Genomic DNA, 25,765 nt, shown 5'->3' on the forward strand with positions numbered 1-25,765 from the left:
GAAAGGGGATGGGCTGTTTCCTTTCATCTTGGGAGGAAATGTTGCTCCCGAGGAGAAAACAGAGCAGGTGACCACTCCACCTCTGGTTTGCTCCTGATATTGGAACTGCCCTCCAGCTTGGATTTCCCTGGACAGTAGTAAGATGGCCCAGCTTGCCTCCTTTCTAGTGACGGGGATTCCCTCTGACTCCAGCCTGGTTTCCTCGCCAGATCCTTTACGATGAACCCCATCCTCACCCAGGTGGGCTCAGCCGCCCTAAATCTCAAAAACTCAACAATCCACAAATAGTTTGTCTTTCCAAGAGACCCATGGGATGTCAACTCTGGCCTTCCTGGAGATGGATCTGGCCATTGGGAATGGTGCTGGTACTCTGCACCGTCACAGAACGTGCCAAGAGCAATGGAATTTCTGGCCTGGCCTCCGCTAGGGTCTCGGTAGGCGGAGCCCCAGGCAGGTCTTTCTGGGGGCTCTCTTGCCTGCCAAGTTGGTGTGACCTTGGGACATGGTGAAAGGTAGAGCTTTTTGGTTAGCTATTTTGCAGGGCTTTTGGATTCTCTTGCTTTCTTTCCCCTTTGGCTTCTATTTGCAGAGAGACTCGGCTTTGAACCCAAATGCATTGAGGCATGGGTGCCGGGAGCAGCCGGGCTCATTAACCGGAATCCTGCAAGTGAATGCAAAAGTGTGAACACAGTAACAGTGCTGAGGTGACTCTCCTTTTTTTAGATAATCCTCCCCGTCTTTTTTTTTTTCCCTCTCAAGTTTCTGTTGCCTCATGCTCCCCCCCCCCCCCCCGCCCAGTTTCTGTCTTTCCTTTTGCCCTCCCTGAATCCTTCTCTTCACCATTGTCTCTTATCTTCTCTCTTTCAAGGCAAAAAAGGACACAGCTTCTCAGCGTCTGACGTCCGCCTGTCAGACTTCTTGGCCCTCGGGCTGGAAAAACTCTGGCGTTCTCAGGAATCCTTGCAAGCCTGGCTCCGAGGGGAAGCTCACCCGTGCAGACCACAGGGAGGAGCGAGAAGCCTTCAAGGCGCAGACCAGGTTGGACTAGATTCAGAAGCCTAATTACCACCAGAAAATTAAAGAAAGGTAATAATTGCTTTTAAACACTTAACAAAAGGCAATCTCACCTCGCAGGTTTGTAAATTTGTAGTGAGAACTGATTACAAGGGGGCACTTGTGCTGCTTTCTTTGTGTTTGATTTGCAAACCAGAATGCACACGCCCCCATATGCATAATTGGACCCTCACGGTCTCCGCATCAATGTGGCAAGGCAGCCCAAGTTTATTTATCCAGGGCTCATTCAAAGAAAAGCTGAATGGAACAAGAAAACTCCCACTTTGCGATGGGATTAGATACCGTGGAGTATTCCTCCCCCCGCCCCCCCCCCCCACTCTTTCAAGGATTTTTTTTTTTTTTAAGTTTCTAAATCTGCTTGGGAAAAAAAAAAAAGTAAATTACCAGAAGTGAGATTAGTGGGGAATATTGTTCTTAGGACAATAGTGTCTTTATGGCCTGACTGGTATGGGCTCCCTGCTTCAAAAAAATACAAGGGCTGGAGGTGTGGGGGTTCTTAATTGCCTACATCTGATCAACTGGCAGCAGAGAAAGAAGAAGAAAGAAAGAAATCTCATTCAGCTCTGATTTAGCCTGGATCAAGTCCACTTGCTAATCAGAGTTTAATGAGGATGCCACTGGCCCTGTTGTATTTGCCAACGCTCCCACTAAGGTCCCTGGCCTTCTGTTTGTGCAGGGAGCACTTTCGTCCGGCCGCCCCACGAAGCAGGATGCGGGTTGACATGATAGAGTCCCAGCCCGGAGAAGTTAATTAAGTTTGGGCCCTTGGCATTCCAAGTCACCGGAACCCATGGTGGGAAGCCTCACCCACCGCACAAAAGAGACCCACACGGAGCTCTGAATGATCGTCCTCGGCGGGGGTAGAGGGGCTCCTGCGTGCCCCACTGCCAGCTCTTAACCCCGGGGACCGTGTCCCCTCCACTGCACAAACTGAATAGGCCGGCAGGACCGCGGGCCGCTTCGGGTGCGGGAGGATTCGGGAAGCGCCCGGGCCATCATCCAACGTCTCTCAGAGACGTGCAGACTCCACGGTCCTCAAAGAATCCGCAGACCTAGGAAGGCGCAGATAAAGGAATGATCTTGTTTCCAAGCTGTGTTCCTTCTCTGCGGTTTAGACAAAAATGACCTCAAGCCAACGGTTGACCTTTAGACGCACAAGCTGCTGTCTTTTCCGGTTTTAATTGTGTATCATAACCTCCCAGGAGGGAGTGACGCATCCGAGGTCTCCATGAGGATGCGGGAGGGCGCTGACACCGTGGAGGCCCAGAAACGCAATTCACGGGGTGCGGGGAGCCCCGGATCAATGGTCAGGACCTCTTTGCTGCGCGTTTGCGTTTGTGGCACGTGAAGGCCGTGAGGGCAATAGGAAGAACAGCCAGTTGGAGGGTAGTGGGCTTGGGTTTTGAGTTCCAGGTCCGCCTGAATTCTTGGAGGGTTCGTCCCTTCTGACAAATTGAATGTTTCCCATGGGGTCGAGATTGGGATAGTACGAGTGAGCACCGCCTTCTGCAAGGTCACGTGGTAAACGCTCTTGCTCCCTCTAGACCCGCAGTTCTCCAAATCTGGAGGCCAGCAGAATCCCCTGCAGAGCTGGTGAGCATGCGCACTTCTGAGTCCCACCCTCAGAGAGTCAGAGGAGCAGGTCCGGGGCGGGCCTGAGACTCTGAATTCCTAAGGATGCTGCTGCTGCGGAATCGGAATCGGTGGCCACGCTTTTAGGCACCGCCTTGCATCACCCTTCCCTCCCTCCCTCCCTTCCTCTTTCTTTCCTGATTTGTGTTATTCACATGTGGTTTCTCTAGTGCCTACAACAGTGCCTGGCCCATTGTGGATGCCCCAATAAAATGTATCGAACAAACGACAATAGCCACATGAAATAGATGAAAAGACAAGGTTCCGGAAGGATAGGCAATTTGGCCCAGACTACACAACCAAGAGAGAGCAGAGAAAGAACAATTACCAGGTATTTGTGGCTTCAAAGCCAGTGTTTTTAACACCCATGCCACCGTCTCTCACTCCCAGCATGCTCTGGGCTGAGGCTAATTTGGGCATAGTTCCTTTGGGAACCTGGAAATCCTGACTGCCAGCCTCACACAGAGCTCTGAATGGCCCCTTCTCTCCGGAGACAGCAAAACTGAAAATGTAGGGGGTGGCCGATTGGCCTCAGATGGCAAAGGTGGTCTTCTGAGAACCTACGACTCGGCCAACCCATTCTTTTTGAACCCCTGGAAGTATCCAGAGAGAATTTTACCAACACCCTTTCCCTCATTTATCGGACAGCTGACTGGAATGTTTTTCTGCCTCACAATTTGGATTTACCCACCAAGAAAATTCTTCCTCCAGACCTTGGGCAAGCTCTCGGATCTCGTTTTATAATCCCAGCTGTTGCAACAGCAACTATAAACTGTGTAGAGATCAATGGTTATAATGCATAATGAGATGCTCCAGAAATGTTTGAACAAATTAATGGACAAACCATTTTTAAATGGAACTTTTTATTTGGAGTTAATTATAGATTCTCACGCATTTGCAAGAAATAATACGGAGATATTTCTTATGCCCTTTACCCAGTTTCTCCTAATGGTGACATCTTGCTAAACTATAGTACAATGTTGCCCCTAGGATATTGACATTGATGTAGTGTGAGCATTTCCACCACCAACCACATGGATCCCTCATGCTGCCCTTTTACAGACATGCCTCATTCCTTTTTGCATCTCCCTCCCCATCCAGAACACTATGGAAATCACTAATCTGCTCTCCATTTCAATAATTTTGATATTTCAAGAACGCTAGGAAAGTGGACTCATACAGCATATTTCCTACTGAGATTGATTTCATTTCCACTTAACACAGTCCTCTAGAGATTCATCCAAGTTGTTGATATATCATGCATTTACTCCTTTCTTGGCAAGTAATATTCCATGGTACTGAAATGGAAGTTTGTTTTTACCATTTAACTGTTGAAGGACATTTGGAATGTTTCCAGTTTCTGGCTATTAGGAGTAAAGCTGCTGTGACGATTCATGGACAGGTTTTTGTGTGACCATGTATTTTCCATTTTCTGGAGCAAATGCATCAGGAGTATAATTGCGGGGCTCTAAGATAGTTTATATTTATTTATTGTTTCGTGAAACCGCCAAACTGTTTTCCAGAGTGGCTGTACCATTTTGCATTCCCATCAGGTAATGGGAATTCAGTTTCTCTGCATCCTCCCTAGCATTTGTTACTGTCACTATGTTTTATTTTAGTCTTTCCCATTAGGTGTGTAGTGATAACCTATTTTGGTTTGAGTTGTATTTCTCTAGTGGCTAATGGTGCTGCATCTCTTTTCACGTGCTTCTTTGGCAATACTCATCCTCTTTGGCGAAAGGTCTGTTCATGTTTTCTGCCCATTTTCTTTTTTTTTTTTTTAAATTTTTTTTTTCAACGTTTATTTATTTTTGGGACAGAGAGAGACAGAGCATGAACGGGGGAGGGGCAGAGAGAGAGGGAGACACAGAATCAGAAACAGGCTCCAGGCTCCGAGCCATCAGCCCAGAGCCCGACGCGGGGCTCGAACTCACGGACCGCGAGATCGTGACCTGGCTGAAGTCGGACGCTTAATCGACTGCGCCACCCAGGCGCTCCGTTTTCTGCCCATTTTCTAATTGGATTGTTTATTTCATTACTACTGAGTTTTTAGAATTCATTATATAATCTAGATACTAGTCCCTTTGTTAGATATGCCATTTGCAAATATTTTTTCCCCAGTCTACAAGCTTGTCTTTCCATTCTCCTAACAAAGTCTTTCACAGAGTGAATGTTTTTGATTTTAATGAAGTCCAGTTTATCGGTTTGTCCTTTTTATGGACTGTGCTTTTGGAGTCAAGTCTCTGAACTCTTTGCCTAGCTGTAGATCCTGAAGATTTCTTGTTTTCTTCCAAAACTTATAGCTTTGCATTTTACATTTCAGTTCATGATTTACATGTTGACTTAAATTTTGTATAAGGTATAAATTTAGATGTTATGTTTTTTGTCTGTGGAAGTCCACTTGTTCCAATGATCTTTCCTCCATTGAATTGCTTTTACACTTTGGTCAGAAAGTTGAGTGTATTTGTGCGTCTGCTTCTGGGTTCTCTCTCTATTCTGTTCCATTGATCGCTTTTCATCAATACCACCCAGTTTTGATTCACAGAGCTACAAAATAAGTGTTGAAGCTGGGTAGATTGATCCTTCCCACTTTATTCTTCGTTTACAAAGTTGTTTAGCTACTCTAGTTCCTTTTGAGTTTCCGTATAGAGTTTTGAATGATCTTGTCTCTAGCTACAAAAACTCTTGCTGATATTTGGATGAGCATTGGCTTAAATATTTCTAAAAATTTTCATTCTTATCATGCGAAGTGTTCAAGTGCACGTCCATGTGACACATACGATGTTTTGATTTCTTTCATCAGCGTTTTGAAGTTTTTGGCATAAGAGTTCTGTATGTGTTTTGCTAGATTTATCTGTAAGTTATTTCATTTTTCTGAGCTATTGTGAATGGTATGCTATTTTAAATTTTTTTTTTGACTTTTTATTTATTTTTGAGACAGAGAGAGACAGAGCATGAACGGGGGAGGGGCAGAGAGAGAGGGAGACACAGAATCAGAAACAGGCTCCAGGCTCTGAGCCATCAGCCCAGAGCCTGACGCGGGGCTCGAACTCACGGACCGCGAGATCGTGACCTGGCTGAAGTCGGACGCTTAACCAACTGCGCCACCCAGGCGCCCCCTTTTTTTTTTTTTTTTTTAATTTTTTTTTTTTTTTTTTTTTTTTTGGTATGCTATTTTAAATTTCAGTTGCCCTGATGTTATGACTACTATATTTCTGGTATATACCTGTATACAATTGACTTTTGTATGTTCTTGTATTCTACGACTGTTCTGAACTCACAGAATTTGTTTGTTTCTTATAGATTTCTTGAGAATTTCTAGGTAGGTAGTCACATAATCTGTACACAGAGGCAGTTTTATTCCTTCATTCCAAATTTACTTTTCTTACCTTATTTCACTTTACTTTTTCTTGCCTTGCCATCTAGCTAGAACTTTCAGTACTATGTTGAATGAGTGAATATTCAATATTGAATAAGTACTGTATGGTTTTCCTTTTGAGATATCCTTGCCTGTTCTCAATCTTGGAGGGAAAGCATTCAGTTTTTTACTATTAAACATAATGTTAACTTTAGGGTTTTTTTTGTTTGTTTGTTTGTTCTTTTTTTTGTAGATGCTCTTTATCAGGTTAACTCCTCTTTATTTCTGTTTTCCTGAGAATTTTTATCATGATGCCTGTTGGATACTGCCAAGTGATTTTTCTGCATCTGTGATATGATCACATGATTTTTTTCTTCTCAGATTATAATGACTGATTTCCAGATAGTCAATTAATTTTGCATATCTGGAATAAAACCCACTTGCTCATGGCATAGTATTCTTTTTATGTATCATGAATTTTATTTTCTAATATTTTGTTCAGGAGATTTGCATCTGTATTCATGAGGGGTAATGGTCTATAGTCTCTTTTTTCTTCCTTTTTTCTTTCTTCTTTCTCTTTCTTTCTTTCTTTCTTTCTTTCTTTCTTTCTTTCTTTCTTTTTTTTTGTTACTGTCATTTTCTGTGTCTGGTTTTGGTATTAGGGTAATAGTGGCATCATAAAATGAATTTGGGAGTGTACTCTCCTCTATTTTCTTGAAAAGACTGTGTAGAACTACTGTTAATTCTTTAATCATTTAAAAAAAAAAACTCTTCAATGAAACCATCTGGGCCTGGAGATCTCTGTTTGAGAGTTTTTAAATTACACATTTAATTTTCTTAATAGTTATAGGCTATCCAAATTTTCCAATTATCTATTTCATATTGGGTAAATTGTGATAGTTTGCGCATCTTGAGAAATTGGTCTATATCCTCTAAGTTGTCATGTTTATGTACGTAGAGTTGTTTGTAGTATTTCCTTATTGTTTTTTGATATGAGTAGGGTTTGGAATTATACTTTCTGTTTCATTCCTGATACTGGTGATATCTGTCTTCTCTCTTTTTTCTCTTTCAGTCTTGCTAGAGTTGAATCAATTTAGCTGATTTTTTTTTTCTTTCTGAAGAACCACTTTTGCATCACTGAAATTCCTATGTTCTATTTATTATTTTACTTCCTTTGAGCTTTCTCTTCAATTCTTGGATATTTTTTAGAAGTGTGTTGTTTAGTTTCCAAATGTTTAGAAACTAGAAAGAGCTCACACTGGGTTCTAAATTCTTCCATTAAAAAGTTTCATGATATCTAACATTGCTAATATAATATGGTCACAAGTGACCAACAGTGGCAGATAATTTAGCTATGGGTGCTATACTGTGAGATTAGGCTAACGCATTGCCTGATCAGAGCAAAATTTGGCATTGGCTTTCCTTTCTTTTCAGGGAGGTGCCTGAGAGCCTTGACTTCTAAGTCTCTGGCCCAGGATCCCAGCAATGGCGGATGGGGCATTGAGAGTCATGTTTTTGTGCAGCCTAGAGGGTTCCCTTCTTTTAGTAATGTCTTCACTGGAGACTGTAGACAAGTGAGAAGCAAACCAGCCAAGAATAGGCTATGTAAAAATGAAAGCTCTCTGGAAACATAAATGCGTACCACTAAGTGAAAGAAGCTACTCTGAAAAGGCTACATACTACATGATTCCAACTATACGGTGTCCTGGAAAAGGCAAAACTGTGGGGACAAAAAAAAAGATCAGTGGCTTCCAGGGGTTAGGGGGCAGAGAGGGGTGAGTAGGCAGAGTGCAGAGGAATTTTAGGGGAGTGAAAATACTCTGTATGATACCATAATGGTGGATACATGTCATTGTACATTTGTCAAAACTCACAGAATGTACAACACCACGAATGAACCCCAGTGTAAGCTACGGACTTTGGATGATAATGGTGTCAGTGCAAATGTTATTAATTATAAACAAATGCACCACTGTGGTTGAGAATGTGTAGTGTGGGAAGTTGTGCATGTGTGGGGACTCTGTGTTCCATATGATTCAATAATTCTACTTCTGTGTGTATCTTCAAAAGAATTTAAACTAAGCAGTCAAATAGATATTTACACACCCATGTTCATGGCAGCATTATTCACAGTAACCAAGAGGTGGAAATAATTCAAGTGTCCCTCAACAGGTATTGGATAAACAAAATAGAGTATATCCATACAATGAAATACTATTCAGCCTTAAAAGGAAAAGTAATTCTGACGCATACTACAACCTGGCTGAACTTTGAGGATGTTATGATAAGTGAAATAAGCAAGACACAAAAAGACAATTACTGCAGGATGCCTCTTCCATGAACTACCCAGAGCTGTCAAGTTCAGAGACAGAAGGTAGAATGATGGCTACCGGGGGTTGGAGGAAGGAAAAAATGGGGAATTATTTAATGGGCATAGAGTGTCAGCTTTACAGGGTTGTACAACAACGCAAGTATACTTAACCTCACCCCACACTTAAAAATGATGAAATGGTAAATTTCATGTTACATATATTTAACACAATTAAACGTTTTCAAACACTAAAAAGAAAATTAAAATTAAAAAAAAATTAAAAAGCAAGCTCTTGGAAGCAGGAAAATGTCTACTAGCTTCAAAAGTTCAGGAGGCTCCATTTAATTTAATCTGACCTCCCTTTGAATGCAGTGCCTAACATTTTTTTTTTTTTTTAATTTAAATTTTAGTCGACATCCAGTGCAATATTGGTTTCAGGAGTAGAATTCAGTGATTCATCACTTATATACAACACCCTGTGCTCATCACAACAGGTGCCCTCCTTAGTACCTCTCACCCATCTGGCCCATCCCCCACCCACTTCCTGGGTCAAACCTCAGTTTGTTCTCTACCCTTATGAGTCTCTTATGGTTTGCTTCCCTCTCTCTTCCCCCGCCTCTTCCCATAAGTTCATCTGTTTGGTTTCTTAAATTCCACATACGACTGAAATCCTATGGTATTTGTCTATCTCTGGTTGACTTATTTCCCTCGCATTTTTATTTCTAGTGGTGGGCACTGTAGTTTTTCTCTCTCTGGTTCCACTGTCTCTAGATTTTTCCATTCAACTTTCCCAATAACGTAACAATACTTTCACACGAGGCCCCGTGAGAGCACTGACACGACAGGCAGAGGCAGGTCTTGGCCCCGAGGGGCTCATAAACGGACGCAGACAGATGCTTGCTTACAGAATGTGATCCTGTTCAGATAAAATAGGATGCCATTTGAAATCTAGCCTCTTATTCAAGTTTTTTTTTTTTAGACAATTGTTGCCATTTTATTTATAGCTAATTTCTCATTTCCAGCACTTTTCCTGTCCAAGTCAAAACTGGTTCTCTTCCACATCCAAAGTGTGTGGGGACGACAAGAGACACTGGCTCATCACCCGGCTCCCAGAGAAACACAATGGAGGTGTGTGATGTGACCTTCTATTCAATAATATAAGCAAAAATCCAGCTTGATTTATTGTTATTGTGGTAAAATATACATAGCATAAAATTTAACATTTTACCCATTTAAAAATACGTAGTTCAGTGACATTAGTGTATTCTCACTGATGTACAGCCATCACCACCAGCCATCTCCAGAACTTTTTCATCAGCCCTGTGATGAGACTCTGTCCCCATGAGGTAATAAGTCCCCGTTTCTCTCAGTGCCCCCAGCCCCTGGTCCAGTTTTATTTTTAATTTGTGGCCTGGGTAAATGAACATGCAGACCTGGGAGACTTATAAGGTACATGATCTTGCTCTCCCTTGCTTCTCTTTTTGAACATAATCCTTTATAATAGACCTGAAATTGTGTGTATTAGATTTCCCACCCTATATAGTAGAGCAGGAAGCCAGGCTTAGCAAGCTAATGTCCCTCCTTTTAACTGTGTATAGTTTTCTTCCCTGGCTTTTCCTTCTTTCCTGGGCAAATTATCTATCTGCTAAGACTCCGAGAACTGAGGCATATTTCCTGGCCTCTGTTGTTGGCTCAGGCACTTGCCTGGAATTTCTGGGATGCCAGCCCCCTGTGCGTATCTTGGAGGTGCTTATACCGATGGGTTACACCAAGGAAGCAGACGCCGTTCCTATGGGGGTTTCAGCACCGGGAGGTGAGATCTCTGGCTGCGAAGGGTTCTTAGCTTGAGTTCCAAGTTTGACTCTCCTAACAGCTGTTCAACTTTGAGATGACTTAGTCCTTCTGGATCTCAGCTTCCTCATTTAAAGGAGCCTCAGTTTCCTCAATGTGCAATGAGGATGATGACATATCTGATATTTCCACTTGGCATTTCCAACTCGACGGAATGAAATGGCGCTCTTGATTCTTCCTGCCAGATTGATTTCTTCGGCAGCCCTCTTCGACGTGATCCCACATCATCCATCTGATGGTTTATGATGGAAACCTGGGGGCAGCTCTTCATTTCCTTCCCTGCTCATCAGGAAGCCCTAACGATTGCACATCTGACTCCCATTTTTGACTCACACTGCACTGCTCTCCGATTTCCCAGCCACCACTAAGGACTATGGGAGCAACCTCCCAACTTGTTTACTTGCTTCAGTTCTTGGTTCTTCTCCAACCCATCGTTAATCATCAGAATCAGGATAAGAACACTTCTATAGTGTTCTCTACGCTGGCCACCGTTCTAAGTGCATTATGTGTATTACCTCATTTAATCCGTATACTAGCAGTAGATGAGTCCCTACTTAAAATGAATCCAGGCTTCCTATTTTAAGAATCATGTTCTACCTCCCTATCTTGCTCTGCCAGATTCTGAGTGTTGTGTTCTGGCTTCCAGATGTCTTCATCAGGTCTATGTGTGAAGCAGGTCTTCTACAATGACTGACTGAAAAGGCCAAGGTCAAGGGCAATGCCTACTAAGTACTAAGAGAATTAAGAAGCCATCTTTATTTCCTGTAGCTCTCTTCTTGTGGTCCTGCCTTAGTACATTTTTTTTTTAAGTCTTCACTTAACATTTTTACATTTTTAACAAATGTAAAAGTAGCCAGAATAATAAAATAATAATATAATAATATTATATTTATATTTATTAATATAATAAATATATTTAATATAATAAAATAATAAAATTAATGCCTGTGGGTATGTCCCCCAGAGCCAACAGCCATCACATCATGGCCAATTTTATTCCACCTATGTGCCCATCCATCCCCCATCCTAAATTATTTCAAGGCAAAGCCCAGACATTATATCATTTCTTCTGTAAATATTTTAGTATGCATTCCTAAAAGATAAGATCTTTTTTACTATGCCATACCCAAAATACCATTATCATACCTAAAATTATTTAAAAAGCCACTCCTTAATGTTGTCAGTTGTTATATATATCCTATTATCAGTTATTATATGTCAGTTATTATCTCATCCTTAAAATGCATACTTTTATGGTTTATATCTGAATTTATTCCAATAAAGTCCACACATTTTCATTGTTTGATGTATCTGACCAGTATTTATAGGTTTCCCTGGTTTTGTTTTCTCTTGAAATCTTCCTTTTAGGAAACTGTATCATTTATCCCATCAAATTTTCCACCCTGCATATTTATGATTGTGTTTCTGTGGTGTAGATGAGCATTTCTTCCTTTTTTTGCATTTCCTATAAATTGTAGAGACTTGATCAGATTCAAGTTCTATTCTTTTGATAAGAGCACATTCTAGGGTCACCTGGGTGGCTCAGTCGGTTGAGCGTCTGATTCTTGATATTGGCTCAGCTCGTGATCCTGTGGTTCTGAGATTGAGTCCCACATGGGGCTCTGGGTTGGGTATGGAGTCTGCTTGGGATTCTCTCTCTCCCTTTGTCTCTTCCCCCACCCCCCACTGTCCCCCTCTTGTGCTCTCTCTCTCTCTCGAAATAAATAAATAAACATTAAAAAAAAAGAAGAAGAAGAACACATCCTAGATGGTGTCCTACTCTAGGTTTTCTAGAATAAGACTGTTCAATAGAACTTTCTGATGATGAGACTATTCTATATTTGTGTTGTAGAATTATGGTAGCCACTGGTTCATGTGGCTATTGAGCCCTTAAAATGTGGCTAGTGCAACCAAGGAACTGATTTTTAAATTGTATTTAATTATAAGTAAACAAAATTTAAAATTTAAAGCCCTACATGTGGCTGGTGGCTGTCAGATGGAATAACACAGCTCTAGTGTTTTCAAAGACACTGTTGGTTTGGTGAAATAAAAAACACGGCCAGTTTGGCCAGTGGGACTGGAGTTAAGCTTGTGGAAGACTATCTTTATTAAATAAACAAGCCAGTAACTGCCTTCTTTGTGTTATGTAGTTAATGCAGTTGTACCCATCAGTGCCTGGAAGGACCAGAGTTAGGATCCAGTGCCTGTCCCTGAGCAAAATTTGTGTTCCCTTTAAAGAGGAAGGAGAATTGGCTATTGGCCAGGTAGATCAGATGTTGTGTGGCTTGATGACTATACACTTTGAAATCTCTCTTTAAGAAAAGGCATACACAATTATGAAAACAAAATTAAGAATAAAAAATGAACTTCACAACATTCTTGGGTGCCTGGGTGGTTCAGTTCGGTGAACATCTCGACTCTTGATTTCGGCTCAGGTCATGATCTCAGGGTTGTGGGGTTGAGCCCTGTGTGGCTCCATGCTAAGTGTGGAGCCTACTTGGGATTCTCTCTCTCTCTTTCTCTCTTCCCCTCTCTCCCACTTGTACTCTGTCTATAAATAAAAAAACTAAAAAAATGGTAACATTTTAAGTAACTGCCTGGCACATCCCTCTGAAACATTTTATTCGAAATCCTCCTCACCTGACAGTGAATTTCTGTATAATTTTTTTTAGCAACGATAGAAAGACCATTCAGTCTTTCCCATGTTGAGACATGGGGGATCAAGACGTGTTTTTTTTTTTTTTTAATTTTTTTTTCAACGTTTTTTATTTATTTTTGGGACAGAGAGAGACAGAGCATGAACGGGGGAGGGGCAGAGAGAGAGGGAGACACAGAATCGGAAACAGGCTCCAGGCTCCGAGCCATCAGCCCAGAGCCTGACGTGGGGCTCGAACTCACAGACGGTGAGATCATGACCTGGCTGAAGTCGGACGCTTAACCGACTGCGCCACCCAGGCGCCCCAAGACGTTTTTTTAATCAGTAGTTTAAAAAAGTTTCAGCCTGACAACTTGCTTATTGGTAATGTTATGTAAAGATGTAAGGTTACTGCCAACTTTGACAAAACCACCCCCCCCGGTTTCTTTTATAAATGAATTGTAAGATCTCCAGGTATTTCAAGTTGTCTTGTGTGTTGGCGAATCTCAAACACTCTTTCCATTCATGCTACTCGTAAAAGAGTTCATTTTCAATGTCCTCATTGTAATGCGTGTTATGAGTTTTGTGCTAAATTTGTTGTTAGTCTTTCGTGCCAAATTATTAAGAAAGATTGTTTCCAGTGCATGATTTGAACTATTAATCACATTAGCAAATAATCCCTAGAGGCTCTTCATTACTCTTATCCTCAGTCTATCTTTTCTTCTTAATATATTGCCGCTTTAAAAAATATATGCTGGGTGTAATCCAAATGGTTCCCAAACCTCACTATTTTCTTTTAACCAGTGCCCATTTACCTTGAAGGGAGCCACGTCAACCTGTTCTAGTAAACACAATCTAAGTGTATCCTCAACCCAGCTAAGCCACCAGTACACCCTAAACCGTCTACTGGCACTCTGCTACCATTTAGCATGAGAGGAGATGTGAGTGAAGAAAACTGGGGTAGAAAACGGAGGTGGTTATACTTCACGGTGGTGAACAATCTTACTCACACAGGTAACCTTAAGGCGAGAGCTTCCTTTTTCCTGGCTTTGGAAAGGAGCCCAGCCAAGTGAGTGACCTGGGAGCTTAAGCTTCAACGGCTTCGTGGTAAATGGTAAGTCTACCTCTGCCTTCCACGTAGGCAACCACCAGGGTCTGCTGGCATAACGTCAGGAGAGTCAGAAATCACCAGGAGTGGTGAACTGAGGACGGTCTAGAACCAGGGATTGGTTTGGATCGGAGGAACCACACCAAAGCTGGTTTCCAGGAGGACCCGGACTTGGGAGCAGAATGGAGACAGGAGGCACGAGGTCTCGGAGGAAGTGCTACGACGTCTGGTGAGCAAGGAGATGTAGCAGATGTGCAGGGGCCAATACTGATGCATTCCAGATGGTCACGGCTGGACCAGCAGGCAGATGGACATTACTGATGGGGACGAGGAGTTTGGAAGGGTGGAATTGCCACATCCTGTCAGGGGCACAGCGCGACTTAATGAAACTGGTCAAGAGGGATTGAGATCTGGGGTAGCTGAGCCCTCCGCCGGCGAAGGGTTCTTCTTTAGAGTGTGGCCAAGCTGGCCGGGAACCCCGTTTTTCTGACTCCTGTTTTTTTCTTTACTCCAGGCTGCTGCCCAAATAAAACCTTTACCTCAAGCTACGCATTCGAAACTGGAAGAAGGCATTCGTTCTTGCCTAGGGAGAGCCTTCCTGGGAGGTGGCTCATCAAACCCTCGTGGTGGGTGGCTCCCCTTATTGATGGCCTTATCAGTGGTAGGGGATCTTTGCCTGGTGCAAAGAAACATCCGTAAGACAGGGGAGGGAGAAACCTATTGTATTAAATCTTTCTTTCTCCTTTCAGTTTTTTTCCCCTCCTGCCTCCCACAGACACCTGGTATCAGTTCCAAAAGATGCATTTTAGTGCCTTTAAGCAAAACTAGTTCTTCTGCCTGGGTGAACTCTGACACTGAACTTTCTGTTTCCAGCCCCCTTAAAAAACCTTCATCAAATTTCCACCACGCAAAGGTTGAAGTGTTTCGGTCACCGAAGCGGTTCAGTGATGATCGCGGTGGCTGTTTCTTACAGGGGATACTCGTCCATTCATTCATTCATTCATTAGTTCGTTCATTCAACAGACACGTAGCAAGTTCTGCAGTGTGACAGACATTGCGCCTGAAGGCAGAGCAAACACAGTCACCGTTGCGGCCATCTCGGAGACTCACATCGAATAAATCATAAACAAACGTAATCTTGCCACACTCACTTGAATAAAAGGCACAGACCTGACCTCTATATTCAGCCACTATGCAAATACGCTGCTGGGTCAGTGTGAAGGTATTTAAAGGCGTCCACGTGACATTCTCCTCAGATGGCCCCTATCCTGTCCTTCCCTCTGCTGACGCAAAGGCCTTCTCACCCGTCAGAAGGTGAAGCCTTGTCCCTGCCTTGAATGGGGCTGGCCTAGGAACTTGCTTTGAGCCCGAGAACGCTGTGAAGGGATCTGTGTGAGACAGTTTGGGGCCAACGCCTTAAGAGAAATGATGGCCTTCCGCGACTTCCCTTTCCAAGTCATCTGCCGCAGACAGAGCCAAAATCCCGAGACCACAGTGCTGTGAGGAAGCCAAGCCAGCAGCGGGGAGAGGCCACACGGAGAGAGGGATGTTCAGCCGGGTCCCAACTCTTCAGCCTTCCCAGCTGAGACGTCAGACGTGACTGAAGAAGGCCATCTCCTCTCGGGGCATTCTTCTCCCAGTGGACACCACGTGAAACAGGAAAACCACCCAGAGGAAACCAGCGCACATTGCAAAAGAAGAATAAATGGTTATGGTGAGTTATTAAGTTTTGGGGAGGTTTGTTACACAACAATAGATCATTAAAACAGCAGTATAGCTGCTGCCTTGAGCCCCTTGAGTGGCCCCTCCCCTGTGGCCTAGACCCCTCAGATCTGTCTCCAGCACCTCCAGGACGGCTCCCCACCATGACTTAGCACTCAGCAGTCAATTCCCGGCACAGCAGGAAGCTTCCAGTTTCTTCTTCCAGAGTCCATTCTGTGTTCTTTGGGCTGACGTCTGCACATTTCCAGTAAATAAATGCTTTGAATACCTTCACCGAGGGCCGGGTGGCATAGGGTTGTATGGGGGGGGGGGGTCTTTGACCTATTCAGAGAGGCCAGGGAAGGATTCCCCAAGGAAGAGACCTAAAGTGTGTGAAAGCGTTGATTTGGGGAGAAGGGCGAGGAGGCATGACCACAGAGAAGGTGTGTAAGGGAGCTCTGTGGTAGGACAGGAGCAGAAAGAGAAACTGAAAGAAGGCAGGTGTGACTGGTGTGCACAGGGCAAGAGGAATGTGAAGGGTCTGGACCTTGTAATTGTCCTCCCAGAGTACAGCTGGTTAAACTAGAGAGTTCCCTTCTCTAGGCGGGCCAATGACCAGGTAGAGTGCTATATGCTGCAGGGTGACTAGCCAACCCAGTCCAGTCCCTTCTTTTAGAGAGTTCAAACCAGATGTACCAAAGGAGTCCACTGGCCAAGAGCAGACTTGCAGCTGAACCACTGTCATGGCGGACCTTGGCTGGGGGGGGCAATGGATGCCTCTTCCTTATTGAAGACTGAGCTCTAGAATTGCTATAGGGCAGAGGTGGCCTGCAGGCCAGCTGGTGTGGACATTACACCTTCTTAAAAAAATTTTTTTTTGGGGCGCCTGGGTGGCGCAGTCGGTTAAGCGTCCGACTTCAGCCAGGTCACGATCTCGCGGTCCGTGAGTTCGAGCCCCGCGTCAGGCTCTGGGCTGATGGCTCAGAGCCTGGAGCCTGTTTCCAATTCTGTGTCTCCCTCTCTCTCTGCCCCTCCCCCGTTCATGCTCTGTCTCTCTCTGTCCCAAAAATAAATAAACCTTGAAAAAAAAATTTTTTTTTATTCTGTTCATCTACACAGGGTTGCCAGTACAATGCTTTATTATTAAATTCGTCGTTAACACTGAAATATCAAAAGTTTTCAAATCGAAACCTTTCAAACATTTGGGAATTTTTTGAGCATTTCTACCATATCCATGGCAATCGTAGATGGAAGTGAGTAGCAGCTACTTGGGTTAGTTGGAGTATGCACAGTGCACATCAGTTTAAAAAAATTTTTTTTTTCAACGTTTATTTATTTTTGGGACAGAGAGAGACAGAGCATGAACGGGGGAGGGGCAGAGAGAGAGGGAGACACAGAATCGGAAACAGGCTCCAGGCTCCGAGCCATCAGCCCAGAGCCCGACGCGGGGCTCGAACTCCCGGACCGCGAGATCGTGACCTGGCTGAAGTCGGACGCTTAACCGACTGCGCCACCCAGGCGCCCCAGTTTAAAACAGTTTCCACTGCTCGCTGGGGCGATCTCTCAACACACGAGGCCAGTTGTCACATATCATCCTACAGAGGCCCTGCTGCACATGTTCACATTACTACCCCCCCGCTCCCCAACCCTAGAGGCATTGGACATGGTGATCCCCTTTTGGGACAAGCTGGCTCCCACTGTAAACGGAAGACCCTTGATGTCCCCCATGGTGTGTGTGACCTAGGACTGCGAGATTTAGCAAACGGAGAAACGAAACGGTAAGAACGACAAAATTAAAGAGGACACCCAGTTTAATTTGAATTCCAGGTAAGCCACAAGTGATTTTTCAGTGGAAGTGTATCCTCAGTGTTGTATTTTCTCCTTCCCAGGAGGGAGGGGCAGCATTGACGGCTGAGATGAATGATGTCCTGGCCTCGCTGTTCCTGGATGCAGGCCCCCGTCAACTGGGGCAACCTTGAGTGAGGCTCTGCTTCTTGCCACATGGCACAGGGGCCAGTGAGCAGCCCGTTCCGAGTAGGATGATGTATGTGGACGCGAGGTGAGGGCATCCCCAATGTGGGAATTTCTGTCCCGGGCATGCACGACCCTCCTAGCACATGGGTCCATTCACCAACTCAGAAGCTCTCTAAATTCCTTCGTCTGGGTTTTTATGGAGGTCCTGTTGCATAAACATGGTTGATTAAGTCCTTGACCATTGATGAGTAACGCAATCCCCGGTTCTTTCCCCCTCCCCAGAGGCTGGGGGCGGTGGGACTAAAGTTCTAGCCCACTTTTCACGAGCATTACTTACCTGGCAACACTCCTCCGCTCTGCCCCCATCTTCCAAGAATCAGCTCATTAGCAGAAACTCGGGTATGACTGAAAGAGGCTAAGTATGAATAACAAAAGATGCTCCTCTTGCCCCCTTCCTCAGGTAATTCTAAGGGTTTTAAGAGCTTTGTGCCTGGAACCAGGGAACCAGGGACAAAGACCTTGGATCACAATATCACAGCTGGAACGGAGAGGGAAGTGACAAGGTGACAGTGTGGATGGCTGGAGAGAGCAGGAGCAGGAGGAATCAAATATGTTGGTGGCACCTCTGTAGTTATCAGATAGTGGCACCACTGCCTGGGGGTTTTATTTCCAAGGAAGCTGGGAGGAGGAGCTGCTCTGAAGAGAAGAGCACTACCTCTCTAGATGAATCGATTTTGAGGTGCAGTCAAAAGAAAAAGTCCAGCGAGTGGCTGAAAATTCCGTTAAGTTACAAGAGCCACTAATATTTAATCTGTGCTCACTATGTGTTTCCTGTTCTAAGAACTTTGCACATATTAATTTCTTTTTTTATTAACATTTTTAAAAATGTTTATCCATTTCTGAGAGACCGAGAGAGACAGAGCGTGAGCAAGGGAAGGGCAGAGAGAGGGAGACAGAGAATCCAAAGCAGGCTCCAGGCTCTGAGCTGTCGGCACAGAGCCCGGCACGGGGCTAGAACTCACGGACCGCGAGGTCATGACCTGAGACGAAGTCCGACGCTTCACCAAATGAGCCACCCAGGCTCCTGGCACATATTAATTTCTTAAATCCTCACAAAAATTCTATGAAAGAGATCCTACTATTATTCTTTCCACTTTTGGACGAGGAAACCAAATAACAGAGACATCTAGTAACTGGTCTAAAGTCTCATGGCCAGCGATATTCCACCCTAGCTGTCCCGTAGTGCGTTTGCCACACTTCCTCCCACCTGAGACCCAGGTGTATGCTCCTCTGCTCCCCTTTATCAGATCAGTCTAGAGGTGAGAAAACATGTTTTATTTGTCAATGTCCTATTACTTAGTTAACATTTTTTAAGGGGAAAAATACAATTAAAACCAGACACCCCAAATTAAATTGTATTTACGTACGAAAAGAATTGGGATGAGTTCTGGCCGAATGGCACAGGTCTTTTGTGGCATCTAATTAGGATGCTTAAGTTTTACCATTGCCATCTTGGTATTTAATTTTAGCGGAGAAAAGTAGTGAGATGGCGCGTGAATAGTTGTGTCTTTGAAGAGCCTCTTAGACATGCTGAACGTGATTAACAATAACATGTTAATTAACTGATTAATACTAGCTTCATAATGGCAGTTTTGTGACAGGAGTAGCTGAAGGTACGCTGCTAGCAGGGATTCCAGGGTACTTCATCTTTAAAAATGTGTTTCTTTCGTTCTGTGTCGAACAGGAATGCATTTTCATCAATCACTTGAACTGAAGGCATGCGTTTTTTGCTGGACTGAAAATTGGTATTTTTGTCTTTTTTTCAAGAGGATTGTTGGATCCGTGTGCTCAGATTCATAACTGGCATTGCTCCCTTGTCTTGGAAACAGTGTGTGAGAGAACATTGCGTTCTTGGAATCAGAAACTGGTTCCCGAGTTCAGCCTTCATCCACACAAGGTCTACAGGAAGAGGCAAAATTTGAGAGATGGGAAATTGCGCCCATGGAGTCATCAAGGGGTCATCACTGAGGTAGCAGATTTAGGACCCAGGTGGATGGGATAATTGCCACCTCTTCCCCCTGAACCAGCAAGTGTGCTTCCAATTTCATCAACAGAAAGGGGACCTGGGGAAGAAAAATGGCTTTACCCTTATGTATCTTTTGGTCTGTTGCTGACCCTGCCACAGGCCTTTTGGGATGTGAGAATGGTCTCAGTGTGTATGCAGCCTGCCTTTTTTTTTTTTTTTTTTTTTTTTTTTTAGCACTATATACTTCTTGTGGTCATAGAGCCGTAAGTAAACATGGAAAAGGTGACAGCCTGGGGACCTCAAGTTAGGATTGCTGTACGGTGACATTGAACAATGAAGTGTCCCCAGTGCTCCCCAATAATTCACTGTGGACACTGACAGAACATGTGTCTGTTGATGGCAGGGTTGGGGTAGTTTGGGGTGGACTGAAGGCAAAGGCTCTCAGTGCCCTCCAAGATACTGGTGAGTTCAGAGGACTAAGGTATTCAATCATTGTAGGGCAACAGACTCTTTAATACCGTGGAAAGTTGGCAAAACCTTGTGAACCTGTGTGAATCAGATACACTGGCTCAAAGTAGATGAAATGGATCAGTTCACATAACGTGGCCTAGTGTTAGGGCTGTGGGAATGAAAATGCCCTAGGAGAAGTCCTGTGGCAGCTTTGCTGAAGCAGGTGTGTGTGTGTGTGTGTGTGTGTGTGTGTGTGTGTAAGAACCCATATCCCAAATTGTTATATGACTTCCACCACTTACATCAGAATCCCTTTCTCTCTTTCTACTGAATGGCATTCTTAGCTCCCAACACCCTCCCAGTTCTCATGCCTGAAGGTCAACTGTGATTTCAACTTGATGCTTTTGCCCTATTGGACACATGATTTTTTTTAAGGTAACTTTTTTTTTTTAAGTTTACTTATTTATTTTGAGAAGACAGAGACAGCGCAAGCAGGGGAGGGGCAGAGAGAGAGGGAGAGACAGAATCCCAAGCAAGCTCCGTACTGCCAGCTGCAGAGCCCCATGTGGGGCTGGAACCCAAGAGCTGTGAGAACATGACCAGAGCTGAAACCGAGTCGGATGCTTCACTGACCGAGCCACTCAGGCGCCCTGGACACATGATATTTGTAAACCTAGGAAAAAGCAAGGAAAACTCCTTGGAGATTGATTTGGACCCTTGATCAAAATGAATCTTATAATTAAAAGTATTGATAACTCAAATTCTTTAAAAAGGTAAAAATCAGCTCATTTCAAGCAAGCTCTCTTGCCGGCCACTTGGAATAAAGTTAAAGCACCTTTTGAATAGGTCATCTGAATGCAGTTTTCTCTTGTAAGTGGGTTTAAGCAGGAACACGTTGCCATTTCCTTGACATCGCTATGTGCTGTTGCACGTGTCTGAAGTCCAGACATGAAATGAGGTGTGTGCGCATGCATGTGGGCATATGGGACCAGTTTTCCTCACAATGACAAACACATGAGTGGATCCCATGCTTAACCCCTGGTTGTGCAACTTCAAGCACACTGACAATGAGGCGGGCCCAAAGCTGTGCTGCTTGGCCTAGAATGGAAATTCTCCTGCAGACTCCTTTAACTTCTCTTCTAGTAATGGCTGAAGACTTAAGATGAAAACAGCAAGTAAGTCTCTTCAGAAATGAAAGGTATAAGTCATACTTTCACTTTGGGAAAACTCTGCTAATTTGATTACTTACTTGACTTAAATTCACCTCTTCACATCCCAGGAAGTTTGGCTGACTATGTGTTGTATTCTTAGCAGCAATGAATGCAACAAAGATTAGTATTTTATTTCAAAAAAAACTTCCTTGCATTTATTTTTCCAAATGGGAATGACGGGAGGGTAATAACAGAATAAATCTATTTGTAAGTTCTTTTTTTAAAAAAGTTTATTTACTTATTGAGAGAGAGAGAGAGAATGAGTGGGCTAGGAACAGACAAGAAGAGAGTATTCCAAGCAGGATCTGTGCTGTCAGTACAGAGCCTGATGTGGGGCTGGAACTCACAAACTGTAAGATCATGACCTGAGTTAAGATCAAGAGTTGGATGCTTAACCAACTGAGCCACCTAGGTGCCCCTATTTGCAAGTTCTTTAAATGAAAGTCATTAAACAACAGATGGCTTATTTTATGTTCAGATTCTAGAGCATCTAAAAAAAATCTAGGCCATTTATGTTTATTATGTTTAGGGATTGTTTAAGAAAATAGTGTGAGTAAAATATTTCATTTTTCTCTAATAGTTTTACATGAAAATTTGGTTAAATGATAGAGAATTCACGTAAGGGAAAATCTTTAAAATACTAGTGAAAAGGAGAATGTATATGTTTTTCAAACAATTTTTAAACGTTTATTATTTATTTTTGAGAGAGAGCACAAGTGGGGAAGGCACAGAGAGAGAGGGAGACATAGAATCAAAGCAGGCTCCGGGCCCTGAGCTATCATCACAGAGCCCAACACGGGGCTCAAGCCCCGTGAGATCATGACCTGAGCCAAAGTCAGACGCTTAACTGACTGAGCCACCCAGGTTCCCTGGAGAATGTAAAGTCTGCTTATCTGGCTTTGTAAATATAAGCTGCAATCACTAAAAAGCAAATAGTAAATTTATTTTCAACTTTGGTAGCATGTGTAGGACCATAATACTGTCCAAAGGTACTAGGATGTATCACATTATATTCTTTAATGGATTAATGTTAGGGTTTTTTTGTGGCCCTTCCCAGTAAACATAACTTAGCTGAGTAAATGATTATTTTAAGTATCTGTTATAAGTTATAGACGCCTCAGTAGCCTCTTGGTGTTTGGTTGTTTTGGGGAGAGTATTTTCACTTTATATCTTTATACAAAGATAGGAGGAGAGAAGTGTTGGGCAAGATGAATGGGCACGTTCTAATCGCCTGTGGGGCTTTGTAAAGTACATTCTGTCCCTGACAGATTGTGATATTGTAGAGCCTGTAACCCCTATACGGGACACCAAATTCCTTACTCAATCCTAAATCATGCCTAGAGATGGCTGCTGTGACTGAGGGAGTGTGTCTTATCCCTCAGGCATTTTGGGAGAGAAAAAGTTTGTGAAAAAGTTAGTATTCCTGGGGCATCTGGGTGGCTCAGTCAGTTGAGTGTCCAATTTCAGCTCAGGTCATGATCTCACGGTTTGTGAGTTCAAGCCCCATATCAGGATTGCTGTTGTCAGCACAGAGCCCATTTTGGATCCTCTATACTTCTCTTCCTCTGCCCCTACCCCGCTCATGCATCTCTCTCTCTCAAAAATGAATAAACATTTATATAAAAAAAAATTAGTATTCCTGACAGGATTTTTATTTCCAGAAATAGGGATATATTCTGTTACCAAATATCATCTGCCCGTCACATAAGATGATGCTATGAATCTGTAATTGGTTGTGGTTTCCAAATAATTTATATTTTAATACTCAACCTAGGATGCAAGATATTTGCAGAGTTTGTTTTGAGCACCGACTGGATGGCTTTGCTTAAAGGACCACCATGAGGACTGTTTCAGACAAGGAATCTTCAAAGTTCTGCTCTTGAACCATGGCAGCAAGAAGAGGATATAAGCTCAGTTTCTCTTTTTAACCCACTGAAAGGTTCTGTTATGCAAAAGGTTCTAAAAGGTTCTTTGTGCTGGTACCACATCCCAGAGATCACGAGAGGGCTTAGGTCTTTCTGGTGGACCCACCAACTTGAATGATGGTCTATCAGCTTTGGAGATTTGACCTTCTGAGATTAGAGACAGCTGTGCAGAGAAAGAATCTCCCCCATCCCATGTTCTACCATTCCCACGGAAATAAATATACTTTCGTTTGAGCCAGCTTAGACACAGAGGAGTCAACACTGGAGCATTTATCTGAAAAGAAAACCCAGGAAAACCCCTGACATGTCTTGGAAAGACCTCTAAAAATCTAGACATGACTGTAGTTCAAAGGCCCATGTTTTCTCCTCCCCCAGGCTCTCTCCTGGGGCAGTAGTTCTCAATATTCAGTCTGGAGGTTAACTTTTGGCTCTGCGATCAACTATCTGGGTGGAGGGCTACTCAGGGAGCCCCAGCGTCTTCATCTGTCAATAAATTACTTTTTGGGGCTACTATGGGAAGTAAAGAGGAAAGTGAGTATGGCGATCTCAGCACAGTGATGGTCACTAAATCAAAACTAAATAAAGACTCAACAGAATGTTAGCACCTACATCCTTGGGCACATTCACTGGTGGAGGGAGATTGTGACCTGGCATGCCAGAAAACATTGTACTTGCAATTATAATCGCCCTTAGGAACATTTTAATTTTTTAAAATGTTTATTCATTTTTGAGAGACAGAGAGAGACAGAGCGTGAGTGGGGGTGGGGCAGAGAGGGAGGGAGACACAGCATCTGAAGCAGGCTCCAGGCTCTGAGCTGTCAGCACAGGGCCCGATGCGGGGCTCAAACCCGCAAACCACGAGTTTATGACCTGAGCCGAAGTCGGACACTTAACCAACTGAGCCACCCAGGAGCCCTGCTCTTATGAACATTTTAATATACAGACACAGACATATTGTGTGAAGCTGGGAAGTGCATTAGATTAGAAATGGTGAACATATTTATTTTAAAATAAAAAAGGTAAATTCTGGCTAAGAATGCAATCGATCATTAAATGGGTGGTCTGTGAGGACACAGAAGAGGAAGCAGTGTTAGAAGAACGGGCAAGTGCCGGATAAGGCAATATATATCCAGTGCCCAGCCCCTCATGTGTTTTTTTAAGCCTAAATGGGCATACATGGAAAAAGAATTACGTGAACAGAATCTAAGACTTCGATTCAAGTCTTTGAAACAAGCTTGCTTTTTTGTTTTCTTTAAATGTATGCATACATATACACATGCATTTAGTTCTGGAAAAGGATCACAATGAACTATTAATTTTAAACCCTGTGAGGACAGGCCGTGTCCCTGTTTTGTAGAACAGTGCCTGTCTCTAAATAGCATCTGTTGAATGAATGAGTAAATAAGCAATGAGTCAATAAGCAAATACCCAACCACTGTTGCAAAAGACTTGGGAATAACCAGAATGAGGTTTTAATCATGTTTGTTTTGTTTTGGGCCACATCTATTGCATATTTTATATTTTAGCTGGGTATCTTTGGGAGAATTGGTGTGTGTGTGTGTGTGTGTGTGTGTGTGTGTGTGTGTATGTTACAAACTGTTGTCTGTTCTTATAAAATTGTGGGTGTTTTTTGTGGAGTGATTGTGTTCCAAAAGACTCAGACCTGATATGGTGAGGACTTCTGGAAGCTTATGGAGTTAAGGCGTGCATCCTTCACTTTGTGCAGCAGAAGGATCTATAACAACAAACTGGTCTACATGTAGCTGTGTGTAAATATGACCGTTCCTTTACATATTGAAGTTGAACAAATATTATCAGCAATCACTAGGCGTCATTGATTTGCAAGGGAGCAAGCAGTAAGGGAATGGAGGTTCTCAATGTCAATCCCCTTGGGAGAAATTGCTCTTTGTCATGGGATGGTGCGCTGGGCCATAGGAGGAGGGCTCTCTCTCTCTCTCTCTTTCTCTCTCTGCCTTCTCTCAGGTCCTCCTGGCAAAAGTCTGCACTCCAGAAAGAAAGTAGGAGAGCTGGACTTTGAGACATGGTGGCAAAGTAGGAGCCAGGAAAGGGAATTCCTAGGACCCGAGTAGGGTAAGCACGTGGGCTAGACTACTAAGCAAATACACCCGTTGAACAAGGTCATCCATATGGTACTTCCATGACTAGCTGGCCTTTTGGGAAAATGAATCCAACAGATTGTGATCATGTCACTCACTCATCTGGGTGACTGGGTTGGAAAAGTATCTAAAGTATCTAAAGTATTAAAGTAAAAGGGCTGGTGCCTCATGAATCTTCTCATCACAAATATCTCTTCTTGCTGGGAATGATTCTCAGGTTCAAGAGCCTTGATTTCATCTTGTCTGTGTTTCCCCCCTTGTTTTTTTTGTTTTTGTTTTTGTTTTTCAACGTTTATTTATTTTTGGGACAGAGAGAGACAGAGCATGAACGGGCGAGGGGCAGAGAGAGAGGGAGACACAGAATCGGAAACAGGCTCCAGGCTCTGAGCCAT

At 43.4% G+C, this 25,765-nt stretch overlaps 2 long non-coding RNA genes across 3 annotated transcripts; both read left to right on the top strand.

Annotated features, from left to right (window-relative positions):
• Window positions 1-523: 523 nt before the first annotated feature.
• Window positions 524-19,899, top strand: LOC102899161. Of its 2 annotated transcripts, XR_006588814.1 has the most exons (10): window positions 524-704; window positions 869-1,086; window positions 2,877-3,037; window positions 9,398-9,503; window positions 13,876-14,198; window positions 14,484-14,595; window positions 14,719-15,683; window positions 17,323-17,448; window positions 17,560-17,729; window positions 19,389-19,899. It is a non-coding gene; the product is annotated as an uncharacterized LOC102899161 (long non-coding RNA). The 2 variants fall into 2 exon arrangements; XR_006588815.1 differs by lacking the exons at window positions 524-704; window positions 869-1,086; window positions 2,877-3,037 and adding an exon at window positions 7,356-8,438 and having other exon boundaries at window positions 13,876-13,975.
• A 746-nt stretch (window positions 19,900-20,645) lies between these two features.
• LOC109493775 lies at window positions 20,646-23,864 on the top strand. The gene is made up of 2 exons (XR_002148152.2): window positions 20,646-21,295; window positions 23,106-23,864. It is a non-coding gene; the product is annotated as an uncharacterized LOC109493775 (long non-coding RNA).
• Window positions 23,865-25,765: the final 1,901 nt, after the last annotated feature.

The sequence above is a fragment of the Felis catus genome, chromosome D4, assembly GCF_018350175.1.
Source record: "Felis catus isolate Fca126 chromosome D4, F.catus_Fca126_mat1.0, whole genome shotgun sequence".
NCBI lineage: Eukaryota > Metazoa > Chordata > Mammalia > Carnivora > Felidae > Felis > Felis catus.